Genomic DNA, 26,812 nt, shown 5'->3' on the forward strand with positions numbered 1-26,812 from the left:
CTTGCTTTCATTAAATGGCAGGCATGGCAGAGAGTGAACAACTAGTAATTAAAGCTTTTTAATTAGGGTTCTTTTATTAGGCAGTTTAATGGGGACAGGTGTGAGAGAGAGCTGAGTGATTTGAGTATTTGAATCAATACAACTTCTTAGCAGGAATTCCCTCTGCTGGGGCTCAGTCTCCCACATAGGAGCCTCTGTTCCCCAGATGCACACCATTTCCTGATGCAGGTTTTCCATTCATGACTGCAATAAACTGAAGCCAGAGGTCGAGAAGAAAAAGATAGGAAAAAGTAAATGCCTTCAAATATTTCAATATTGTCATTTTCAAATTAAGTTTATTGGAGCATAATTTATATAAATATATACATCCATATATGTGTATATATTTATACATCCAATGGAAATATAATTCAATTACATAAGTCACTAGTTTTTTAATAATATGCTGTCTTTCTTAAAACATATGTAAGTGGGGATATCAAGAATGATAGAAGTTGTCAGGGTTTATTGTAGCAGGAAGGCTTCAGGAGAAAATCCCGAACAGAATATATTGAGGCTGGATAATCAGGGACTGTTGACTAGTATATTGGTTTCCAAGCACTAAACAATTTAATCAAATGCCTACCTTCATATTTTTTCCTTCAATTTCATAAACACAGTCTAAATCCCAGATGATGATCAATATGATGATGTTTAACAAGATTGCAAATATATGCATTTTTAATTAAATTTGGGGAGCTCATATGTGGGAATAATGGTTTGTGATGGCATAACTTGAAGATCATACCAGGAGAAAAGACGTGACAGACACCAAAAAAAATGCATGAGAGTTTTAAAATAATATTCAATAGAGAATAAAATTGGGTTTTTAAATTAGAGGTAGAAATTCAATGAGTAGACATAAGCTTGCAAGTCAAAGATCCCTAGAACTGTACTATCAAATATGTTAATACTCGATATATGTGACTATTAAGGGCTTGAAATGCAGCTGACTCAACAGTGACATTAATTAGTTTCAATTCACTTAAATTTAAAATCTGATATCCAGTTTGGTTATTGGAACATCCTAAGGTGTGCTTGGAACAACCTGAGTGTGAGAATCAAAAATATACATGTACGTATTTCATTGCATTTCATTGTTTTTTTTCTTTGCAACTTATTTCTAGAGATTTAGTATGTATAACTACTACTATCATAAGAACTACTACAAATAATGATGTGTTAGACAATGCTCTAAGAACTGCTCAGAAATTTTTCATTTTAAAAGCCCCAAATGTATCATAATGTTAAGGATTACTTTCTTTATTTTTAAGTGTATAATGAAACAGATATGATTCTAAATATAAGGCATGATTTCATATTATTTATTCTGAAGAGAAAGGAAGATAGATATTTGGATAGACTGAATGGGTTTCTAGATGATTGATATAATTCAATGGAAAAGAATAAGATAAAGTAAAATTAGCAATTTTCAAAGTCCATGGTCAGTCCCGGCATTTTGGCTCCCAAGCCCATACTTCTAGCCAAAAAATTGGATATATGAAATATATGTGGCTTCCAGTAAAGAACATGACTATAAAATCCTTCCTAAATATATATTATAATGGAAAATTTCCCCTTATTAGCTTTTTCAATGTGCTAGTTAAATAAAGATAAAGACTAAATTGCTCCTATGTGTACCAATTTCATTTGTTTAATGGCTAATACAAGGAAAACAAAGTCCCCTTGTTTTCCTATATGCATGGTTTCAGCTGTCCATTGTAGTAAAAATAATTGTGTGTTACATTTCTCAACTCTCTTATTCAATAGAGTTTTTACACAGGTGTGTAAATATATTTACACATGTATACATGGAGTAATATATATGTTGAGGGTTAGTTTCACCACAAATTTACTCCCACTTTGGAAAGGCAACCTACAGTCCAGGATAATATATTCACAAATTATTGATCCAATTAGGGGTTTACATCTAAAATATATAAATAATTCATGTGTCTCAAGACCAAAAAAACAAATAACCCTTTTAAAAAGTGAGCAGAGATCTGAACAGACATTTTTCCAAGGAGCACATTCAGATGGCCAACAGGCACATGAAGAGATGCTCCACATCACTAATGATCAGGGAAATACAAATCAAAACCACAGTGAGATATCACCTCATACCAGTCAGAATGGCCACTATCCAAAGGACAAGAAATAACAAGTGTTGATGAGTATGAAGAGAAAAAGGAAACCTCAGGAACTGTTAGTGGGAATGTAAATTGGTGCAATGTGGGAAGCAACATTGAAACTCCTCTAAAAATTTTTAAAAAAACATGTAACTCAGCAATTCCACTTCTGGGAATTTATCTGAAGAAAGTAAAATTGTTAATTCAAATATATACATGCTTACCTATGTTCATAGAACCATTACTTACATACAGTAACCAAGACATGGAAGCAACCCAAATACCAATAGAATGATGAATGGACACAAAAGATTAGCACATATACCCAATGGACTATTACTCAGTCACAAAAAAGAAGGAAATTTTCCATTTGTGACATGGTAGGAACTAGTGGGTAATATGCTATGTGAAAAACACCAGGCAGAAAAAGACAAATACCACATGATTTCACTTATATGTGGAATCTAAAAAAAAAAACACAAATGAAAAAGAAATAGTCCTATAAACATGGAAAACAGACAGCAGTTACCAGAGGCAAGGACTGGAGTGATGGGGGAAATACATGAAGGGGACAAAATGGTCCACACGTTTTTATGCTAAATGATACTTCATTGTGACAATCAATTCCATGCATTATCCACACTTGCTACATTTCTTTATTCATTGGTTGAAAGACATTTAGCTTGCTGTTGTCTTTATTTTTTTTAATGAATTAAATAATTAATTTAATTTCATTGACATACAATCTTTCATTGGTTTCCAATGTACAACACAGTGGTTCAACAGTTATCCATATCACCAAATCCTCACCTGCACTACTGAAGTTACCATGTGTTTCTTTTAGTGAATAATTTTTACAATAAACATAAAAGCATAGGTATAAGCCTGACATTAAACTGTCATAATGTTTGTATCAATTTATATTCTTATGAACAGTGTAAAATTGTTCCCTATTCTCTGTATCTTCACCAACATTATGTTTTTTATTAATAAAGGTTATCCTAATAAATGAATTGTACCTCATTATGGTTTTCTTGGCATTTATTTGTAGATGATTAGTGATACTGGCTATTTTTTAATTTTCCTGTTCACAACTTGTATGTCTTCTTACAGAAAAAACATTTGTTCAGGCCCATTGCCTATATTTTAATCATATTATATGTTTCTGTGGTGTATGAATCCTTGCATATTTTCGTCATTAGCCCATTATCAGACTTATGGTTTTCAAATATTTTTCCCATTCCATAGGTTTCACTTTATTTTGTTGGTTATTTCCTTTGTTGTGCAGATACTTTTTTATTTTAGGTGTTATTGCTTACTTTTTCTTTTTTGAATTGAAGTATAGTTGGTAGACAATCTTATATTGGTTTCAATTATATAACACAGTGGCTCAACAGTTACTCATATTATTAAATCTTATCAACTAGTTCAGTTACTGTCAACATAGGAAAACATTACATATTCTCCACACTGTTCTAAAGTTTGGTGACAGACTTATGATTGACAATTTTTGTGTCCCTTTATCACCCTCCCTCCCCCAATGCACCCATTCCAAGCCCTCCCACATGGTAGCCACCAGTCCCTTCTCAGTCTGTATGAGCCTCCTGCTATTTTGTTCATTCTGTTTTGCTTTGTATATGTATTTCATACATAAATGAGATTATATGGTATTTGTTTATTTAACTAATGTCCTTTAAATTTCTACTAAAAAATTCTTACTGAATTGGATACCCAAAAATAAATGCTGCACATCTACCTAACTAAATAGCAATTTTATTTCTAATGATTCCTCTTACACTTCTTTAAACTTAGATTCCCATAATACAGATCAAGCATTGGACACCTAAGAAATCAACTGAGAAAAATTTACTTCTGGTCTTTTGAAGTGTCTGTGCTTGATTAACTTAATTGTTTAAAAACCCTAAGAATTTTTACATTAAGCAAAAAAAGATTCTGGATTTTCCAAGTTTGGAAAATACTATGTAATTCCTATAACATTCTTTTAAAATTTATTTTATTGATATAATTTGCATATAACATTTTATAAGCTTATGGTGTGTTGGTTTGATTCATCATGTATTGCAGTGTAATAACCACTATAGTGTTAGCTAACCTCTATCATATCCGATTATTATAATTTCTTGGGTTTTTTTGGTGGAAACAAGATGTAGTGTCTTAGAGACTTTGAAGTTTATAAGACAGCTTTGTGTATATTCACTATGTGTGCATTATATCCCCAGGGCTTGTTTATCTATTAGTTCCAAGTTTGTACCCTTAAAAAATCTATCCCAAATACCCCTACTCCCACCCATCTGGTAATCACCATTCAACTGTTTTTATGAGTTTATGAAAAGCAATGTTTCTAATAGAATAAGAAGGAATATAACTAAATAATGCATTTGGTACCATATTGATAAAAATTTACTTTAAAATACATCACACAAATGAAACTAGTGGCTGCTAGGATACACCAGCACAATAATGGAACATTAAATACAACCTCAATTTTCAAATATATTAACACATCTCTCGTGTAATGTCCACTACCTAATAATATCTAAATATTGATTAAAGAATTTGTGTAAAATTCATGAAATTCAGTGCAGGAATTTTAATATGTGCAATTGTTCTATTCTCTGCATATGATTTTTGAATTAGCTAAAATTTGATATATGAATGTAATGTTTGAAAATAAGATACAAATAGAAATAGTCCAAATTTGGTAGCCTTTTATTGTTGAAATTGCTAAACATACAAAATTATTGTATAAAAGTAAATCTGCTAAAGTCAGTAAGATAAGATAAATTCAGGGGTAGATTCACTAAGTGAAATACATCTTGACAAAAACTAGAGCTTTTTTGAAGCTAGGGGAATTCCAATCTTTCAAACTTAGATTTTTTTTAGAAAACCAACGGAGAAGAATTGCTACACACCCAATATCATAAAGACTGTTAATGAGAATAAGAAAGAAAAATTCAGCTCTGGCAATTGTATTTCTATTTCTCCTATTTCACACTGCCTCCTAGTTTCCACAGGAGCTTTCTCAGGGCTGCCTTGATTTCCCTGTTCCTAAGGCTGTAGATAATGGGATTCAGAGAGGGAGGAGCACTGAGCACAGCACTGAGAGCAGCAAGTCCAGGAGAGACGGGGACTCAGGCACTGGTTTCAAATAGGCAATGGCTCCTGTCAGGAGACAGGTGGACACAGCCATGAGATGGGGAAGGCAGGTGGAGAAAGCTTTTGGCCTGCCTTGTACAGATGGGATCCTTAGCACTGTATTGAAAATATAGATGTATGAGAAAACAATGGCAAGTAAGCAAAAAAAACCCATAAAATATCCCAATGGCCACACTGACATTAATGGTAATATGATCTTTAGAGCAAGAAATCTTTAATAATGAGGGAACCTCACAGAAAAACTGTGGGACTCTTCTGGAACCACAGAAAGATAAAGAGAAAGTGCCAGTTGCATATAGGCCTCCAAAGAATCCTCCAAGGACCCAGGAGGCAGCTGCCGACTTCCCACATGCTGTCTTGTTCATGATGCATAGCGGTCATAGGACATGGCAGCGAGGGTGGACACCTCAGACCCCGCAAAGTGTATCACCAGCAAGACCTGCAGTACACATCCTGGGAAAGAGAAAGAGGTGTTATTGGAAAGAGAGTTGAGAATGGATTTTGGAACAATGATGGAAATAAGGCAGAGGTCAAAGAAGGACAAATTCTTCAGGAAGAAGTACATTGGAGTGTGAGGACACTGGTCCATGGTCATAAGCACAATAATGAGAATGTTTCCCAACAGTGTTGCCAAGTAAATCAGTTAAAAAAGGAAGGCATGTAGATCTTGGAGCTCTCTGGTGTCAGAGAATCCCCCCAGGAGGAATCCCATCACTGCTGTGACACTGGCCAATGCCCTTGACTCTACCATGCCTCCTGAGGATAAAGCAATTTAATAATTTTTTAATAGCTTCCCTGAAGCACTATTCTTTGAAGGCTACACATTTCTTACAGTTGGTTAAGACATTGTCTAAAATCTGCACTTTATCAATTTGTAGAGTGTGGGCTGGCTTTAAAGTGAGACCACATCATATACACGTGCTCTCTTTTGTTGAAAAAAGGTGGTGATGTTATTTCTTTTTTAACAGCATATATACACCAAAAAGCTTAATTGAATAGAAAAATTATAATTGAGTTGATTCATACTATGTATTACTAAATGGCAAATTTTGTTTCATTGTTGCTAAATTAATTGAATTAAAATTAACTATTATATATCAGTTTTATATTGTAGAACATTTGCTTGTTAAGTTGTTTCCACTGCAACTATATAGGGTTTATCTGTAAGCAACACAAATTTGAGAATGCAGCAATGATAAATGGAGATTACTAGTGAAAAGTTTAATTTAATAAACACTATTACAAGAAAATGACTCACTAACAGAGAATATATTAATTGAATTAATCTCTTATTTCATGCTATAAACACAAAAAGAGGAAAATGTAAAGAAAATGAAGAGAATGGATAAATCATTAGGCATAGTTGGAAATGCAGTTGTAGTAAGAAACAGAAAATAAAAAGTGTTAGCAGGAGGTAGGACTACTTCTCTTCACAATCAGACACACAGACAATCTGCATGCCCTATCTCTCATCTTTTCAAGTAAAGAGAATGTATCTTAAGAGAATAAATCTTCATTGTAAATGAAGGGACCTATTATTTCTAGGCAAAATTAAGTGTCAAGTTCATATTTCAAGGAGGATGAAGATATCCTTCTCTGAGAAAAGACAAAATACAGACTGTACTCTGCAAAAAAATGAAAGGAAAATAAATACCAGAAATTTTGAAATAAGTAGTAACAATTAGGATGTTATTTATCACTTACCAATATTCTTAGACAAACAACTTCTGAAAGTATCTAAAATAGATTGTTTATTCGTTACAAATAGAGAATGCTCACATTTTTGCAAAATCTATGAGCTTGCCAAATTTCTTAGAGAAAACAATAGATTTTCTAGCACCACCTTTATTTCAGATGTGCTCAGTGTTTTTCCCCTCAGAGCTGATTTTCAGCTTATTGAATGCTTTTAATTAAATACTAAACCCTCAAGTCGAAAGCTCCTTAAATTGTTGTTAAAATGAATCTTTTCACTACTTAACTTTTCATTAATTTCTCATGGATCAATTTAGGTATGTTTCTAAATCACAAAGAACATCAAATCGAAAATGTTTTAGCTTATTATTATTCACCTATTTTTTCCAGTATTTTCTGGAAGCTAATCCAGAAATGAGAGCAAGCATGAAAAGCAACTTTAGAATAACAATATTCAGAATTTGGTTCTAAAATGAACCTCCAATGCTTATTACCTGTTGAGGTGAGAAAGCCTGTACTTGGCTGGATCTTAGGTTTTGCTTCCTCTTGGAGTGTCTGCTTTCTTGGAGATAAAAAGACAATGGCAGTGAATAGTGTCATGTCTGAAAATATTTTTTCAACTTGATTAATTTTCTGAAATCCTTTCCATAGTGTCGCAAAGCTCCATTTAAAGGAAATCGGGTCACGGCAAGTGAGGTTCTCAGGGGAGGTATTAAAGCATCTCAGGGGGGTGAATTAGATCATCTAAAGCCACAGGGCCCCAGCACCATGACTCCTGGCTCACCTCAAGACCCCGCGCTGTTCCCCTTCTCAGGGCAGGACGTGTGGGAAGCCCTACAGGCCTCATCAAGTCAGAAAAACATCAGCGTCACTGCATTTCATTATCTGTTATATTTAAATCTAGAAAGACTAATTTTTCACAATTATAAAGTCTCTAAGAAGTTTAATTTCTTTTTCCTAGGACCTATCTATTCATTTACCTAAACGCAGCTGTCAGAGAAACCAAGAAGAGGGAGGGGAAATAAAGAATTGTCATTGAACGTGTCAGGGCCCTGATATCTATTTTTATCATAAACCCTGACTGGCAATATTGAATATACTAGAAAGTTGTGCTCAGCCTAGAAAACTGCACCCATTTTCCCTGTTGGACAACATTAAAAGATATGGCTTTCTCATTACAATGCCAATGCATAGCCAAGAAACTACAGATAGGGCACATTTGCTTCATTATTCAGAAAGTAGTTTTGGCATTGCTGCAGATCTACAGGAAGAAAAGTATAAAAGAGTATTTCACTGACTTCTATAAATTTAAATTTTATTTATATAGACTGACTGCAGGGAGAAGAATAAGAAGATCCTTCAGCCTGAGCATAACAATGCCCTGCCTCAGGGGAGACGACTTAGCAACGACAGCGGGAAGTCCTCTCCAGTCCTGCCTGTTAACGCCTCTAAATATGAAAAGACTTAATTTTGAAGAGACTGACTGCTTTCCCTTGCTTTATCAATTCCATCAAAATAAGACCTGTGTTCCAATCTTTCTGGATATCATGGTACATTCTTCATATGGTTTTAAAAGTATTAAGTGAATTCATAAACACTATCCACAGATAATGGTCATAGTTACAATTTAGAGAAGATAAGGAAGGGATGCATCAAAAAGCCTCAATACTAGGTGCCTGATTTAAAGATGATTTACATTAAACCTGTAATTTTCCCTTTGGTCTCTCCCATTGAGTAGCAAGCTGAATGCTGTTAAAAATTTTCTGTATCTGTTGTTGGCAGCTCTATTTTATAGTAATCAAGTCATTGTGCCATAAGAAAGAGCATGTTCACCATTTTGTATCTTCTCAAGCATCAAGCAGTTTTTTATCTATTCATTCAAGTCTGCTTTTGCAATTTGCCCAGATGTAATTGTTTTGAAAATAGCCCATATATATTATTTATAAACTGACTTTTCATCATTTTTTATTCTGTGTCCTTTTGCTTGAGCATATTTTTACATATGAAAGCACAATGGAATGATAAGGATAGATGGTGTTGAAATAAATTTGTGGCCCCAGATGGAGCCACTTCTGCCTGGAGTTTCAAGTCAGCAAAGTGAAGTTTCATGTTCTGACAAATGTTCTTCTTGACCAGAAACATACTATATCCAGACCACTGATAACCACATGCCAGGTCTTCTCTGGGCTCTACAGCCCTTGACATTTTAAAATAATGCCAGATATGAATTCTCAGCCAATTATGCCCTAATCCCTTTCCAAAGCTCTATAAAACTTGCTTTTACACAAAATCCCTTGGGAAGGGTGTTCCACTGTTGCAAGCGCTGTGCTCCCTCAGACCATGGACTGCTTCGCTTGGATAAAGGACATCAAACTAGTTATTAAATTGCTTTAGTTTGACAAGGGTACTGACAGGTAACTAAATAGACTGGTAGAAAAATGGAATAGACAATAACAGCTACCTCACTGGACTTTTTTATTAGATGAGTGCAGTTAGCAGTCTCTGCAGTCCCCAGTCAGCAGGACACCTCATGGGGATGAACGTTGGCTCATGTGATGTTGGCTGATTACTTAAACATGTTTTCTCTATGCAAAAATAAAGTACCGATAACCATTTCATCTCTAACCTCATCCATTATCTGTTCTGTGTCTCCTTTTGTTTCTTCTCTTTATTATTGATTTGTAGTTTTTCTTATTCTGAATATAAGTTCTTTGTTGGACATGTCTTGATAATTTCTCACAGCCTATGTCTTGCCCATTTCTTTACTTTTCTTTTTTTGAAGTGTAATTGTTGTACAATCTTATATTGACTTCAAGTATGCAACATAGCAGTTGAACAGTTACTCACATTATTAAATCCTCACCCCAACTAGTGCAGTTACTCTCTGAAAACATAGGAAGATGTTACAGAACCTCTGACTATACTCCCCGTGCTATACCACCATCCCCATGACCAGCTTACATTATGACTGAGAATCTGTGTGCCCTATACCCCCCTCACCCTACCTACTCACCCAGCCCAGACCCTCCCATGGTAACCGCACACCCACCACTTCTCAGTGTGTAAGAGTCTTTTCAAAGGAGGAATTTTGTTTTCTTTACAGAAATTCCTAGAAGTGGAATTACAGAGTCATGTGATATTTGTATTTTTAGGGTATTTTTATTTTTATTTTTTTTTATTTTTTATTTTTTTTATTTTTGTAAGAAATTTACTTTATGATAAGACATGTGTAACTTTGTTGGATATCACTTTTTTTTTTTTTTTTTAATAATTATTTTTTATTGAAGGGTAGTTGACACACAGTATTACATTACATGAGTTTCAAGTGTACAACACAGTGGTAGAACATTTATATACATAATTCTAGGTTCCAGCTATCACCCTACCAGGCTGTTACAATATCTTGACTATATTCCTTATGCTATACATTACATCCCGGTTACTAATTTATTTTACCATTGGAAGTCTGTCTTTTTTTTTTTTTTTTTTTTGTGAGGGCATCTCTCATATTTATTGATCAAATGGTTGTTAACGACAATAAAATTCTGTATAGGGGAGTCAATGCTCAATGCACAATCATTATTCCACCCCAAGCCTAATTTTTGTCAGTCTCCAATCTTCTGAGGCATAACAAACAAGTTTTTACATGTAGAACAAATTCTTACATAATGAATAAGTTACATAGTGAACAGTACAAGGGCAGTCATCACAGAAACTTTCGGTTTTGCTCATGCATTATGAACTATAAACAGTCAGTTCAAATATGAATACTGATTTGGTTTTTATACTTGATTTATATGTGGATACCACATTTCTCTCTTTACTATTATTATTTTATTAAAATGCTGAAGTGGTAGGTAGATACAAGATAAAGGTAGAAAACATAGTTTAGTGTTGTATGAGAGCAAATGTAGATGATCAGGTGTGTGCCTGTAGACTATGTGTTAATCCAAGCTAGACCAGGGGAATAAAACATCCACGTATGCAGAAGATTTCTCTCAGAACGGGGGGGTGAGGTTCTAAGCCTCACCTCTGTTGATCCCCAATTTCTCACCTGATGGCCCCCCTGCGACTGTGCCTGTCTTAGGTTGTTCCTCCCTTGAGGAATCTTACCCGTCTCTGGCTAACCAGTCATCTTCCGGGGCCATACAGGGAAATGTGAAGTTGGTAAGTGAGAGAGAAGCCTTATTGTTTGAAAAAGTTAGCTTTTTACTTCTTTGCATATTTATGCCCTGTGGCTTCTATGCCCAGCATTTGTCTTGAGGTATCTTTACCACTTGGAAGAATTATGATACTCGGTAAATTTGATATGGGGCACAAATTCTATTTAAGGGTTGTAATTAGGAAGGAAGAAGAAAAGCTATAGAAGTAGCAGGCGGAAGAAAACATGGGAAGATTGATTATTTCTTTGATATATCTTCTTGTAGAGTAACTTCAGCATGTATAGGTTTTAAGCTACTACTTAAATTGCACACACACATTAACATAATAGGAGTATAGTTACATAACCAAAGCATATCTGTAATTACCAGCCATCTGCAGTGAAACCAAGAAAACCAGTTAGGCACCTTAGGCATTTGTGAAAACTTATCTATGATATGGTGGATATTGTCCAAATGAACTTGAACAGTCTGAGAGAAATCAGACAAATTAAAACAACCCATTCCTGGGGACTGTTCACATGCCATATGTTCTTTTAACAATAAATAGTTTGTAGTTGTAAGACTTTGGAGCGCTACAATTTGCACTTCTCCAAATTCTTGGTTGAGTTCCAACAGTATAGATCCAGTCCAATTTTGTTGTTTTACTGTATGCACAGGCCAGCTTAGATATCTCCTTCCTCATTCCCATGGCAGGTCCAGGAACTGGTGGGATGAGTGCATCTACAGCTGTAGCAGTGCGTGGATCTTTGTTGGGGTTTTTTGATGATCATCTTCTGGCATGAGTCTTCCAGAGGGTGCAGATGTTGGAAGTTCTTTTTCATATCATATCTTAGTTCATTTTCGGGGTAGCCCAATTAGGCTTTGATCCTCTGTATAAACACAAAGAGACCCTTTGCCTACACTTTTATATGCCCTTTATACCCTTGTGTAGAACTCGTTGGAGGTTACCACACAGGAACTGCCCTTTTTTTTTTTTTTTTTTTTGCTATCACTAATCTACACTTACATGACGAATATTATGTTTACTAGGCTCTCCCCTATACCAGGTCTCCCCTATAAACCCCTTTACAGTCACTGTCCATCAGCATAGCAAAATGTTGTAGAATCACTACTTGCCTTCTCTGTGTTGTACAGCCCTCCCTTTTCTCCTACCCCCCCATGCATGTTAATCTTAATACCCCCCTACTTCTCCCCCCCTTATCCCTCCCTACCCACCCATCCTCCCCAGTCCCTTTCCCTTTGGTACCTGTTAGTCCATTCTTGAGTTCTGTGATTCTGCTGCTGTTTTGTTCCTTCAGTTTTTCCTTTGTTCTTATATTCCACAGATAAGTGAAATCATTTGGTATTTCTCTTTCTCCGCTTGGCTTGTTTCACTGAGCATAATACCCTCCAGCTCCATCCATGTTGCTGCAAATGATTGGATTTGCCCTTTTCTTATAGCTGAGTAGTATTCCATTGTGTATATGTACCACATCTTCTTTATCCATTCATCTATTGATGGACATTTAGGTTGCTTCCAATTCTTGGCTATTGTAAATAGTGCTGCAATAAACATAGGGGTGCATCTGTCTTTCTCAAACTTGATTGCTGCATTCTTAGGGTAAATTCCTAGGAGTGGAATTCCTGGGTCAAATGGTAAGTCTGTTTTGAGCATTTTGATGTACCTCCATACTGCTTTCCACAATGGTTGAACTAACTTACATTCCCACCAGCAGTGTAGGAGGGTTCCCCTTTCTCCACAGCCTCGCCAACATTTGTTGTTGTTTGTCTTTTGGATGGCAGCCATCCTTACTGGTGTGAGGTGATACCTCATTGTAGTTTTAATTTGCATTTCTCTGATAATTAGCGATGTGGAGCATCTTTTCATGTGTCTGTTGGCCATCTGTATTTCTTTTTTGGAGAACTGTCTGTTCAGTTCCTCTGCCCATTTTTTAATTGGGTTATTTGTTTTTTGTTTGTTGAGGCGTGAGAGCTCCTTATATATTCTGGACGTCAAGCCTATATCGGATGTGTCATTTTCAAATATATTCTCCCATACTGTAGGGATCCTTCTTGTTCTATTGATGGTGTCTTTTGCTGTACAGAAGCTTTTCAGCTTAATATAGTCCCACTTACTCATTTTTGCTGTTGTTTTCCTTGCCCGGGGAGATATGTTCAAGAAGAGGTCACTCATGTTTATGTCTAAGAGGTTTTCGCCTATGTTTTCTTCCAGGAGTTTAATGGTTTCATAGCTTACATTCAGGTCTTTGATCCATTTTGAGTTTACTTTTGTATATGGGGTTAGACAATGGTCCAGTTTCATTCTCCTACATGTAGCTGTCCAGTTTTGCCAGCACCACCTGTTGAAGAGACTGTCATTTCGCCATTGTATGTCCATGGCTCCTTTATCAAATATTAATTGACCATATATGTCTGGGTTAATGTCTGGATTCTCTAGTCTGTTCCATTGGTCTGTGGCTCTGCTCTTGTGCCAGTACCAAATTGTCTTGATTACTATGGCTTTATAGTAGAGCTTGAAGTTGGGGAGTGAGATCCCCCCTACTTTATTCTTCTTTCTCAGGATTGCTTTGGCTATTCGGGGTCTTTGGTGTTTCCATATGAATTTTTGAATTATTTGTTCCAGTTCATTGAAGAATGTTGCTGGTAGTTTCATAGGGATTGCATCAAATCTGTATATTGCTTTGGGCAGGATGGCCATTTTAACGATATTAATTCTTCCTAGCCACGAGCATGGGATGAGTTTCCATCTGTTAGTGTCCCCTTTAATTTCTCTTAAGAGTGACTTGTAGTTTTCAGAGTATAAGTCTTTCACTTCTTTGGTTAGGTTTATTCCTAGGTATTTTATTTTTTTTGATGCAATTGTGAATGGAGTTGTTTTCCTGATTTCTCTCTCTGTTGGTTCATTGTTAGTATATAGGAAAGCCACAGATTTCTGTGTGTTGATTTTGTATCCTGCAACTTTGCTGTATTCCGATATCAGTTCTAGTAGTTTTGGGGTGGAGTCTTTAGGGTTTTTTATGTACAGTATCATGTCATCTGCAAATAGTGACAGTTTAACTTCTTCTTTACCAATCTGGATTCCTTGTATTTCTTTATTTTGTCTGATTGCCGTGGCTAGGACCTCCAGTACTATGTTAAATAACAGTGGAGAGAGTGGGCATCCCTGTCTAGTTCCCGATCTCAGAGGAAATGCTCTCGGCTTCTCGCTGTTCAATATAATGTTGGCTGTGGGTTTATCATAGATGGCCTTTATTATGTTGAGGTACTTGCCCTCTATTCCCATTTTGCTGAGAGTTTTTAACATGAATGGATGTTGAACTTTGTCGCATGCTTTTTCAGCATCTATGGAGATGATCATGTGGTTTTTGTCTTTCTTTTTGTTGATGTGGTGGATGATGTTGATGGACTTTCGAATGTTGTACCATCCTTGCATCCCTGGGATGAATCCCACTTGGTCATGGTGTATGATCCTTTTGATGTATTTTTGAATTCGGTTTGCTAATATTTTGTTGAGTATTTTTGCATCTACGTTCATCAGGGATATTGTTCTGTAGTTTTCTTTTTTGGTGGGGTCTTTGCCTGGTTTTGGTATTAGGGTGATGTTAGCTTCATAGAATGAGTTTGGGAGTATCCCCTCCTCCTCTATTTTTTGGAAAACTTTAAGGAGAATGGGTATTATGTCTTCCCTGTATGTCTGATAAAATTCCGAGGTAAATCCATCTGGCCCGGGGGTTTTGTTCTTTGGTAGTTTTTTGATTACAGCTTCAATTTCGTTGCTGGTAATTGGTCTGTTTAGATTTTCTCTGTTTCTTCCTGGGTCAATCTTGGAAGGTTATATTTTTCTAGGAAGTTGTCCATTTCTCCTAGGTTTCCCAGCTTGTTAGCATATAGGTTTTCATAGTATTCTCCAATAATTCTTTGCATTTCCGTGGGGTCCGTCGTGATTTTTCCTTTCTCGTTTCTGATACTGTTGATTTGTGTTGACTCTCTTTTCTTCTTAATAAGTCTGGCTAGAGGCTTATCTATTTTGTTTATTTTCTCGAAGAACCAGCTCTTGGTTTCATTGATTTTTGCTATTGTTTTATTCTTCTCAATTTTATTTATTTCTTCTCTGATCTTTATTATGTCCCTCCTTCTGCTGACCTTAGGCCTCATCTGTTCTTCTTTTTCCAATTTCGATAATTGTGACATTAGACCATTCATTTGGGATTGCTCTTCCTTTTTTAAATATGCTTGGATTGCTATATACTTTCCTCTTAAGACTGCTTTTGCTGTGTCCCACAGAAGTTGGGACTTAGTGTTGTTGTTGTCATTTGTTTCCATATATTGCTGGATCTCCATTTTGATTTGGTTATTGATCCATTGATTATTTAGGCGCGTGTTGTTAAGCCTCCATGTGTTCGTGAGCCTCTTTGCTTTCTTTGTACAGTTTATTTCTAGTTTTATGCCTTTGTGGTCTGAAAAGTTGGTTGGTAGGATTTCAATCTTTTGGAATTTTCTGATGCTCTTTTTGTGGCCTAGTATGTGGTCTATTCTGGAGAATGTTCCATGTGCACTTGAGAAGAATGTATATCCCGCTGCTTTTGGATGTAGAGTTCTATAGATGTCTATTAGGTCCATCTGCTCTACTGTGTTGTTCAGTGCTTCCGTGTCCTTACTTATTTTCTGCCCAGTGGATCTATCCTTTGGGGTGAGTGGTGTGTTGAAGTCTCCTAGAATGAATGCATTGCAGTCTATATCCCCCTTTAGTTCTGTTAGTATTTGTTTCACATATGCTGGTGCTCCTGTGTTGGGTGCATATATATTTAGAATGGTTATATCCTCTTGTTTGACTGAGCCCTTTATCATTATGTAGTGTCCTTCTTTATCTCTTGTTACTTTCTTTGTTTTGAAGTCTATTTTGTCTGATATTAGTACTGCAACCCCTGCTTTCTTCTCACTGTTGTTTGCTTGAAATATGTTTTTCCATCCCTTGACTTTTAGTCTGTACATGTCTTTGGGTTTGAGGTGAGTTTCTTGTAAGCAGCATATAGATGGGTCTTGCTTTTTTATCCATTCTGTTACTCTGTGTCTTTTGATTGGTGCATTCAACCCATTAACATTTAGGGTGACTATTGAAAGATATGTACTTATTGCCATTGCAGGCTTTAAATTCGTGGTTACCAAAGGTTCAAGGTTAGCCTCTTTAGTATCTTACTGCCTAACTTAGCTCGCTTATTGAGCTGTTATATACACTGTCTGGAGATTCTTTTCTTCTCTCCCTTCTTGTTCCTCCTCCTCGATTCTTCATATGTTGGGTGTTTTGTGCTGTGCTCTTTCTAGGAGTGCTCCCATCTAGAGCAGTCCCTGTAAGATGTTCTGTAGAGGTGGTTTGTGGAAAGCAAATTCCCTCAGCTTTTGTTTGTCTGGGAATTGTTTAATCCCACCGTCATATTTGAATGATAGTCGTGCTGGATACAGTATCCTTGGTTCAAGGCCCTTCTGTTTCATTGTATTAAATATATCATGCCATTCTCTTCTGGCCTGTAGGGTTTCTGTTGAGAAATCTGACGTTAGCCTGATGGGTTTCCCTTTATAGGTGACCTTTTTCTCTCTAGCTGCCTTTAACACTCTTTCCTTGTCCTTGATCTTTGCCATTTTAATTATTATGTGTCTTGGTGTTGCCCTTCTTGGATCCTTTCTGTTGGGGGTTCTGTGTATTTCCGTGGTCTGTTTGATTACTTCCTCCCCCAGTGTGGGGAAGTTTTCAGCAATTATTTCTTCTAAGATACTTTCCATCTCTTTGCCTCTCTCTTCTTCTTCTGGGTCCCCTATAATACGGATATTGCTCCTTTTAGATTGGTCACACAGTTCTCTTAATATTGTTTCATTCCTGGAGATCCTTTTGTCTCTCTCTATGTCAGCTTCCATGCGTTCCTGTTCTCTGATTTCAATTCCATCAATGGCCTCTTGCATTCTATCCATTCTGCTTATAAACCCTTCCAGAGTTTGTTTCATTTCTGCGATCTCCTTTCTGGCATCTGTGATCTCTTTCCGGACTTCATCCCATTTTTCTTGCGTATTTCTCTGCATCTCTGTCAGCATGTTTATGATTCTTATTTTGAATTCTTTGTCAGGAAGACTGGTTAGGTCTGTCTCCTTCTCTGGTGTTGTCTCTGTGATCTTTGTCTGCCTGTAGCTTTGCCTTTTCATGGTGATAGGAATAGTCTGCAGAACTGGGACGAGTGACGGCTGGAAGGACTTCCTTTCTTGTTGGTTTGTGGCCCTCCTCTCCTGGGAGAACAGCGGCCTCTAGTGGCTTGTGCTGCGCAGCTGCGCGCAGACAGGTTTTCTGCTTCCTGCCCGGGTGCTATGGAGTTAATCTCCGCTGTTGCTGTGGGCGTGGCCTGGCTCGGGCAGCTACTCCAAAATGGTGGAGTCGCGTTGGAGCAGGAGCTGCTGGGAGGCTATTTATCTCCGTAAGGGGCCTCCCTGCTCCCTGCAGCCCAGGGGTTAGGGTGCCCAGAGATCCCGGATTCCCTACCTCTGGATTAAGTGGCCCGCCCTGCCCCTTTAAGACTTCCAAAAAGCACCCGCCAAAACAAAACAACGACCACAAAAAAACACAAGAAAAAAAATTTTTTTAATTAAAAAAAAAAAATTTTTTTAATTAAAAAAAAAAAAGGTGGTCGTTCGTTTTTCTTTATTCTCCGGTGCCAGCCTCAGGCCTCTGCTCACCGGTCTTTCTGCCCTGTTTCCCTAATATTGGGGTCCCTGTCCCTTTAAGACTTCCAAAAAGCGCTCGCCAAAACAAAGCAGCAAAAAAGCAAAAAAAAAAAAAAAAATGGTCGCGCGCTTTTCTTATGTCCTCTGTCGCCCAGCCTCCAGTGCCTGCTCACTGTTCTTGCTGCCCTGTTTTCCCAGTATCGAGGGCCCTGCACTCTGGCCCGGATGGCTGGGGCTGGGTGTTCGGCAGCCCTGGGCTCCGTCTCCCTCCCGCTCTGCCTGCTCTTCTCCCGCCAGGAGCTGGGGGGAGGGGCGCTCGGCTCCCGCGGGGCCGGGGGTTGTATCTTACCCCCTTCGCGAGGCGCTGGGTTCTCTCAGGTGCGGATGTGGTCTGGATATTGTCCTGTGTCCTCTGGTCTTTATTCTAGGAAGGGTTGTCTTTGTTATATTTTCATAGATATATGTTGTTTTGGGAGGAGATTTCCGCTGCTCTACTCACGCCGCCATCTTCCGCCCCCTTCGGGTATTTTTATTTTTTGAGGACCCTCCAAACTGTTTTCCACAGCGGCCGCATCAAGTAACATTGCCACCAGCAGTGCAGGAGGATTCCCTCTTCTCCACATCCTCACCAACACTTGTTACTTCTTGGCTTTTGGATTGTGGCTGTTCTGACTGATGGGAAGTGGTATCTCACTGTGGTTCTGATTTGCATTCCCCTGATGATTAGCGATGTGGAGCATCTTTTCATGTGCTTGTTGGCCATCTGTATTTCTTCTTTGGAGAAATGTCTTACAGTTCTTCTGCCGATTTTTTTTTTCTGTTTATGGTGTCCTTTGCTGTACAGAAGCTTTTTAGTTTGATGTAATCCCACTTGCTCATTTTTGCTTTTGTTTCCTTTCCCCATGGAGATATGTCTGGAAAAAATATTGCTCATACTTACATTAAGTTCAAAAGATTTTTGCCTATGTGTTCTTTATAAGTTTTATGGTATCATGTCTTATCTTTAGGTCTTTAATCCATTTTGAGATTAATTCTGTGTATGGAGTTAGACAATAATCCATTTTCATTCTATTGCATGTGGCTGTCCATTTTACTCTATGACAATTACTGAAGAGGCTGTCTTTCCCCCACTGTATCTTCATGGCTGCTTTATTGTGTATTAATTGGCCATATATGTGTGAGTTTATATCTTGGCTCTATATTTTGCTCTATTGATCTATGGGTCTTTTTTGTGCTTTATAGTGTAGATTGACATCAAGGAGTGTAATACTCCCAGCTTTCTTCTTCTTCTCAGGATTGCTTTGGCTACTCAATGTCTTTGTGGTTCCATATGAATTGAGGATTATTTGCCCTCTGTTTCAACAATAGTTCAAGTTGATTTCAGGTCTTGAAATTCAGGGAAATACTGAAGAACTGTTTCTCTGGAGGAGAATAGAGACATAACAAATGCAATGCAGGATGATACAAAAATCATTCAAAATGTTCAGTTTACATCATAAATAAAAATATAATAAGGTAAAAATGTAGAGTAAAATGCCAAATTAATAAATGACTCTATAGTACAATTATTTGATGAATATATAATCACATCTCACAAACATATCATTTGAAAGTGCTTCATAGTCTGGGGCAAAGCAATTAGACCATAAATATTTGAGATAGCTGTGTTACAAAACAGGAAAAATAGTACTATATTCTGAAATTTAAAAAAGAACATTATTTGTAATAGCCAAGATAGAGTAGTAACTTGTTTCCATTATTACCTGGGTGGAAAAAGAAAAATGGCTTGTATATAGAATGGATTTATATTTGGGCATTAAAAGGAACGAAATCTTGTTATTTGCAACAATGTGGATGGATGTAGAAGGTATTATGCTTAGTGAAATAAGCCAGGTGAAGAAAGACAAACACCATAAGATCCATAAAAATTTAAAATATAAAAATGCAAATAATGAAAAATGAAATAAAATAGAAACAAACTCATAACTACAGAGACTAAACTGGTGATTGCCAGAGGAGAATGGTTAGGGTGAGAGGAAAAATAGATGAAGGGAAAGTTTCCAGTTATAAAATAAGTAAATCATTTAGGTGAAAAGCACAGTATAAGGACTATTGTCAAAGACAGTTAAGACTTTACTGACAGATGGTGACAAGCTCATCATGGTGAGCATTTCTTCATATAAATATCAAAGTACTATGTATGCAAAATTAAAAAAATACCTAGGAAAACCTCAAACCCAAAGACATGCAGAGACTAAGAGTTAAGGGATGGAAAAAGATATTTCATGCAAACAATAGGGGAAAATGCAGGTGTTGCAGTACTAGTATCAGACAAAACAGACTTCAAAACAAAGAAAGTAACAAGAGGTAAAGAAGGACATCACATAAAGATAAAGGGGTCAGTGCAACAAGAGGATATAAAGATTATAAATATATATGCACCCAATACAGGAGCACCAGCATATGTGAAACAAATACTAACAGAATTAAAGAAGGAAACAAAATGCAATGCATTCATTTGAGGACACTTCAACACACCACTCACTCGAAAGGATAGATCCACTAGAAGGAAAATAAGTAAGGACACGGAGGCACTGAACAACACACTAGAAAAGATGGACCTAATAGACATCTATAGAACTCTACATCCAAAAGCAACAGGATGCACATTCTTCTCGAGAGCACATGGGACATTCTCCAGAATAGACCACATACTAGGCCACAAAAAGAGCCTCAGTAAATTACAAAAGATTGAAATCCTACCAACCAACTTTTCAGACCACAAAGGTATAAAACTAGAAATAAATTCTACAAAGAAAACAAAAAGGCTCACCAACACATGGAGGCTTAACAACATGCTCCTAAATAATCAATGGATCAATGACCAAATTAAAATAGAGATAAACCTACATATGGAAACAAATGACAACAACAACACTAAGCCCCAACTTCTGTGGGACACAGTGAAAGCAGTCTTAAGAGGAAAGTATATAGCAATCCAAGCATATTTAAAGGAAGAAAAATACCAAATGAATGGTCTAACGTCACAATTATCGAAATTGGAAAAAGAAGAACAAATGAGGCCTAAAGTCAGCAGAAGGAGGGATATAAGAAAGATCAGAGAAGAAATAAACAAAATTGAGAAGAACAAAACAATAGCAAAAATCAATGAAACCAAGAGCTGGTTCTTCGAGAAATAAAAAAAATAGATAAGCCTCTAGCCAGACTTATTAAGAAGAAAAGAGAGTCAACACAAATCAATCACAAGTATCAGAAACGAGAAAGGAAAAATCACGACGGACCCCACAGAAATACAAAGAATTATTAGAGAATACTATGAAAACCTATATGCTAACAAGCTGGGAAACCTAGGAGAAATGGACAACTTCCTAGAAAAATACAACCTTCCAAGACTGACGCAGAAAGAAACAGAAAATCTAAACAGACCAATTACCAGCAACGAAATTGAAGCTGTAATCAAAAAACTACCAAAGAACAAAACCCCCGGGCCAGATGGATTTACCTCAGAATTTTATCAGACATACAGGGAAGACATAATTACCCATTCTCCTTAGAGTTTTCCAAAAAATAGAGGAGGAGGGGATACTCCCAAACTCATTCTATGAAGCCAACATCACCCTAACACCAAAACCAGGCAAAGACCCCACCAAAAAAGAAAACTACAGAACAATATCCCTGATGAACGTAGATGCAAAAATACTCAACAAAATATTAGCAAACCGAATTCAAAAATACATCAAAAGGATCATACACCATGACCAAGTGGGATTCATCCCAGGGATGCAAGGATGGTACAACATTCGAAAGTCCATCAACATCATCCACCACATCAACAAAAAGAAAGACAAAAACCACATGATCATCTCCATAGATGCTGAAAAAGCATTTGACAAAGTTCAACATCCATTCATGTTAAAAACTCTCAGCAAAATGGGAATAGAGGGCAAGTACCTCAACATAATAAAGGCCATCTATGATAAACCCACAGCCAACATTATATTGAACAGCGAGAAGCTGAAAGCATTTCCTCTGAGATCAGGAACTAGACAGGGATGCCCACTCTCTCCACTGTTATTTAACATAGTACTGGAGGTCCTAGCCACGGCAATCAGACAAAATAAAGAAATACAAGGAATCCAGATTGGTAAAGAAGAAGTTAAACTGTCACTATTTGCAGATGACATGATACTGTACATAAAAAACCCTAAAGACTCCACCCCAAAACTACTAGAACTTATATCGGAATACAGCAAAGTTGCAGGATACAAAATCAACACACAGAAATCTGTGGCTTTCCTGTATACTAACAATGAACCAACAGAAAGAGAAATCAGGAAAACAACTCCATTCACAATTGCATCAAAAAAAATAAAATACCTAGGAATAAACCTAACCAAAGAAGTGAAAGACTTATACTCTGAAAACTACAAGTCACTCTTAAGAGAAATTAAAGGGGACACTAACAGATGGAAACTCATCCCATGCTCGTGGCTAGGAAGAATTAATATCGTCAAAATGGCCATCCTGCCCAAAGCAATATACAGATTTGATGCAATCCCTATGAAACTACCAGCAACATTCTTCAATGAACTGGAACAAATAATTCAAAAATTCATATGGAAACACCAAAGACCCCGAATAGGCAAAGCAATCCTGAGAAAGAAGAATAAAGTAGGGGGGATCTCAATCCCCAACTTCAAGCTCCACTATAAAGAAATAGTAATCAGGACAATTCAGTACTGGCACAAGAACAGACCCACAGACCAGTGGAACAGACTAGAAAATCCAGACATTAACCTAGACATATATGGTCAATTAATATTTTATAAAGGAGCCATGGACATACAATGGCAAAATGACAGTCTCTTCAACAGATGGTGCTGGCAAAACTGGACAGTTACATGTAGGAGAATGAAACTGGACCATTGTCTAACCCCATATACAAAAGTAAACTCAAAATGGATCAAAGACCTGAATGTAAGCCATGAAACCATTAAACTCTTGGAAGAAAACATAGGCAAAAACCTCTTAGACATAAACATGAGTGACCTCTTCTTGAACATATCTCCCCGGGCAAGGAAAACAACAGTAAAATGAACAAGTGGGACTATATTAAGCTGAAAAGCTTCTGTACAGCAAAAGAAACCATCAATAGAACGAAAAGGAACCCTACAGTATGGGAGAATATATTTGAAAATGACAGATCTGATAAAGGCTTGATGTCCAAAATATATAAAGAGCTCACACGACTCAACAAACAAAAAACAAATAACCCAATTAAAAAATGGGCAGAGGAACTGAACACACAGTTCTCCAAAATAGAAATACAGATGGCCAACAGACACATGAAAAGATGCTCCACATCGCTAATTTTCAGAGAAATGCAAATTAAAACTACAATGAGGTATCACCTCACACCAGTAAGGATGGCTGCCATCCAAAAGACAAACAACAACAAATGTTGGTGAGACTGTGGAGAAAGGGGAACCCTCCTACACTGCTGGTGGGAATGTAAACTAGTTCAAACATTGTGGAAAGCAGTATGGAGGTACATCAAAATGCTCAAAACAGACATACCATTTGACCCAGGAATTCCACTCCTAGAAATTTACCCTATGAATGCAGCAATCAAGTATGAGAAAGACCAATGTACCCCTATGTTTATTGCAGCACTATTTACAATAGCCAAGAATTGGAAGCAACCTAAATGTCCATCGATAGATGAATGGATAAAGAAGATGTGGTATATATACACAATGGAATACGACTCAGCCATAAGTAAAGGAAAATCCTACCATTTGCAGCAACATGGATGGAGCTGGAGGGTATTATGCTCAGTGAAACAAGCCAAGCGAAGAAAGAGAAATACCAAATGATTTCATTCATCTGTGGAATATAAGAACAAAGGAAAAACTGAAGGAACAAAACAGCAGCAGAATCACAGAACTCAAGAATGGACTAACAGGTACCAAAGGGAAAGGGACTGGGGAGGAAGGGTGGGTAGGGAGGGATAAGGGGGGGGAGAAAAAGGGGGGTGTTAAGATTAGCATCCATAGCGGGGTGGGAGAAAGGGGAGGGCTGTACAACACAGAGAAGGCAAGTAGTGATTCTACAACATTATGCTATGCTGATGGACAGTGACTGTAAAGGGGTTTATAGGGGCACCTGGTATAGGGGAGAGCCTAGTGAACATAATATTCGTCGTGTAAGTGTAGATTAGTGATACCAAAAAAAAAAAAAAAGAAGGCATTTCCTGTTTGGTGACCTCCAATGAGTTCTACACAAGTGTATAAAGGGCATATAAAAGTGTAGGCAAAGGGTCTGATTGTGTTTATACAGAGGATCAAAGCCTAATTTGGCTACCCCGAAAATGAACTAAGATACGGTATGAAAAAGAACTTCCAACATCAGCACTCTCTGGAAGACTCATGCCAGAAGATGATCATCAAAAAATGCCAACAAAGATCCACGCACTGCTACAGCTGTAGATGCAGTCATCCCACCAGTTCCTGTACTTGCCATGGGAATGAAGAAGGAGATATCTAAGCTGGCCTGTGCATACAGTAAAACAACAAATTTGACTGGATCTATACTGTTGGAACTCAACCCATAGTTCCAACAAGAATTAGGAGAAGTGCAAATTGTAACGCTCCAAAATCTTACAACTACAGACTATTTACTGTTAAAAGATCATATGAGATGTGAACAGTCCCCAGGAATGGGTTGTTTTAATTTGTCTGATTTCTCTTAGACTGTTCAAGTTCAGTTGGACAATATCCACCATATCATAGATAAGTTTTCACAAATGCCTAAGGTGCCTAACTGTTTTTCTTGGTTTCACTGGAGATGGCTGGTAATTACAGGTATGCTTTGGTTATGTAACTATACTCCTTTTATGTTAATGTGTGTGCGCAATTTAAGTAGTAGTTTAAAACCTATACATGCTGAAGTTACTCTACAAGAAGATATGTCAAATAATTAATCAATCTTCCCATGTTTTCTTCTGTCTGCTACTCCTATAGCTTTTCTTCCTCCTTCCTAATTACAACCCTTAAATAGAATTTGTTTCTCATGTCGAATTTACCGAGTATCATAATTCTTCCAAGTGGTAAAGATACCTCAAGACAAATGCTGGGCATAGAAGCCACAGGGCATAAATATGCAAAGATGTAAAAAGCTAACCTTTTCAAATAATAAGGCTTCTCTCTCACTTACCAACTTTACATTTCCCTGTATGGCCCCGGAAGATGACTGGTTAGCCAGAGACGTGTAAGATTCCTCAAGGGAGGAACAACCTAAGACAGGCACAGTCGCAGGGGGGCCATCAGGTGAGAAATTGGGGATCAACAGAGGCGAGGCTTAGAACCTCACCCCCCCTGTTCTGAGAGAAATCTTCTGCATACGTGGATGTTTTATTGCCTTTGTCTAGCTTGGATTAACACATAGTCTACAGGCACACACCTGATCATCTACATTTGCTCTCTTACAACACTAAACTATGTTTTCTACCTTTATCTTGCATCTACCTACCACTTCAGCATTTTATTAAAAATAATAATAATAAAGAGAGAAATGTGGTATCCACATGTAAATCAAGTATAAAAATCAAATGAGTATTCATTTGAACTGACTGTTTATAGTTCATAATGCATGAGCAAAACCAAAAGTTTCTGTGATGACTGCCCTTGTACTGTTCACCATGTAACTTATTCACTGTGTAAGAATTGGTTCTCCATGTAAGAACTTGTTCGTTATGCCTCAGAAGATTGGAGACTGACGAAAATTAGGCTTGGGGTGGATTAATGATTGTGCATTGAGCATTGACTCCCCTATACATAATTTTATTGTTGTTAACAACCATTTGATCAATAAATATGAGAAATGCCTTCACACACACAAAAAAGTACACACTTCCAATTGTAAAATAAATAAGTAACCGGGATGTAATGTATAGCATAAGGAATATAGTCAAAATATTGTAAGAACTTGGTATGGTGATAGCTGGTACCTAGAATTATCATGTATATAAATGTTGAATCACTGTGTTGTACACCTGAAACTAATGTAATGTAACACTGTGTGTCAACTACCCTTCAATAAAAAATAATTATCTACAAAAAAAAAAAAAAGAACACACATGCACACATGTAGGACTTGAAAGATGTCACTAAAAATGTACACTATGAAAATAACTGGAGCAGAAAACTGGCAGCTGTGACTTATAATGGAGTTGATAATAGCAAGAATAAAGGGCAGCTTATTAAAAGCCTACTTGCACAAATGGAAGAAGAAAGAAGGGAGCACGTAGCAAGATAAAGAAAATGGAGATGGAGATGGAGCAGGTGTTTGAGATGAAGGTCAAAGATAAAGTTCAAGAACTGGACTCTGAACCTGAGCTCCAAAGGCGCCATGAGCAAATGAAAAAGAATCAGGAAGCCCAGCACAAAGAATTAGAGGAAAAACGTCATCAGTTTGAAGATGAGAAAGCAAACTGGGAAGCCCAACAACGTATTTTAGAACAACAGAACTCTTCAAGGACCTTGGAAAAGAACAAGAAGAACGGGAAGATCTTTTAAACCCTCATTTGACCACCACTTATGTATTAGTTGCCAGTATTCCAGCTTGGACATCGGTGTTTGCTGGATCCGTTTGACCAATCTGCACCAATTTAATCCTTAATGATGGATTTAACAGCATGACAAAATTATTATATTTTGTTCTTGATGGAGAATAAGATGCCTTGAATTGTCTAGGGTGTTGTGTACTTAGAAACTAACAGCTCTAAGTACCTTTCCTACATTCTCTTTTCTTTTTTTATTAAACAGATGTCTTCAATTTAATGCAAGAAAATATTTTACTGTTGTACAATCATGTTCTGGTGGTTTG

At 37.1% G+C, this 26,812-nt stretch overlaps 1 pseudogene; it reads left to right on the forward strand.

Moving 5' to 3' along the window:
- The first annotated feature begins 5,731 nt into the window (after window positions 1–5,731).
- On the forward strand, window positions 5,732–26,812 carry LOC130680217 (septin-7-like; annotated as a pseudogene).

This window comes from Manis pentadactyla, chromosome 13 (assembly GCF_030020395.1).
Source record: "Manis pentadactyla isolate mManPen7 chromosome 13, mManPen7.hap1, whole genome shotgun sequence".
In the NCBI taxonomy this organism is placed as follows: Eukaryota; Metazoa; Chordata; class Mammalia; order Pholidota; family Manidae; genus Manis; species Manis pentadactyla.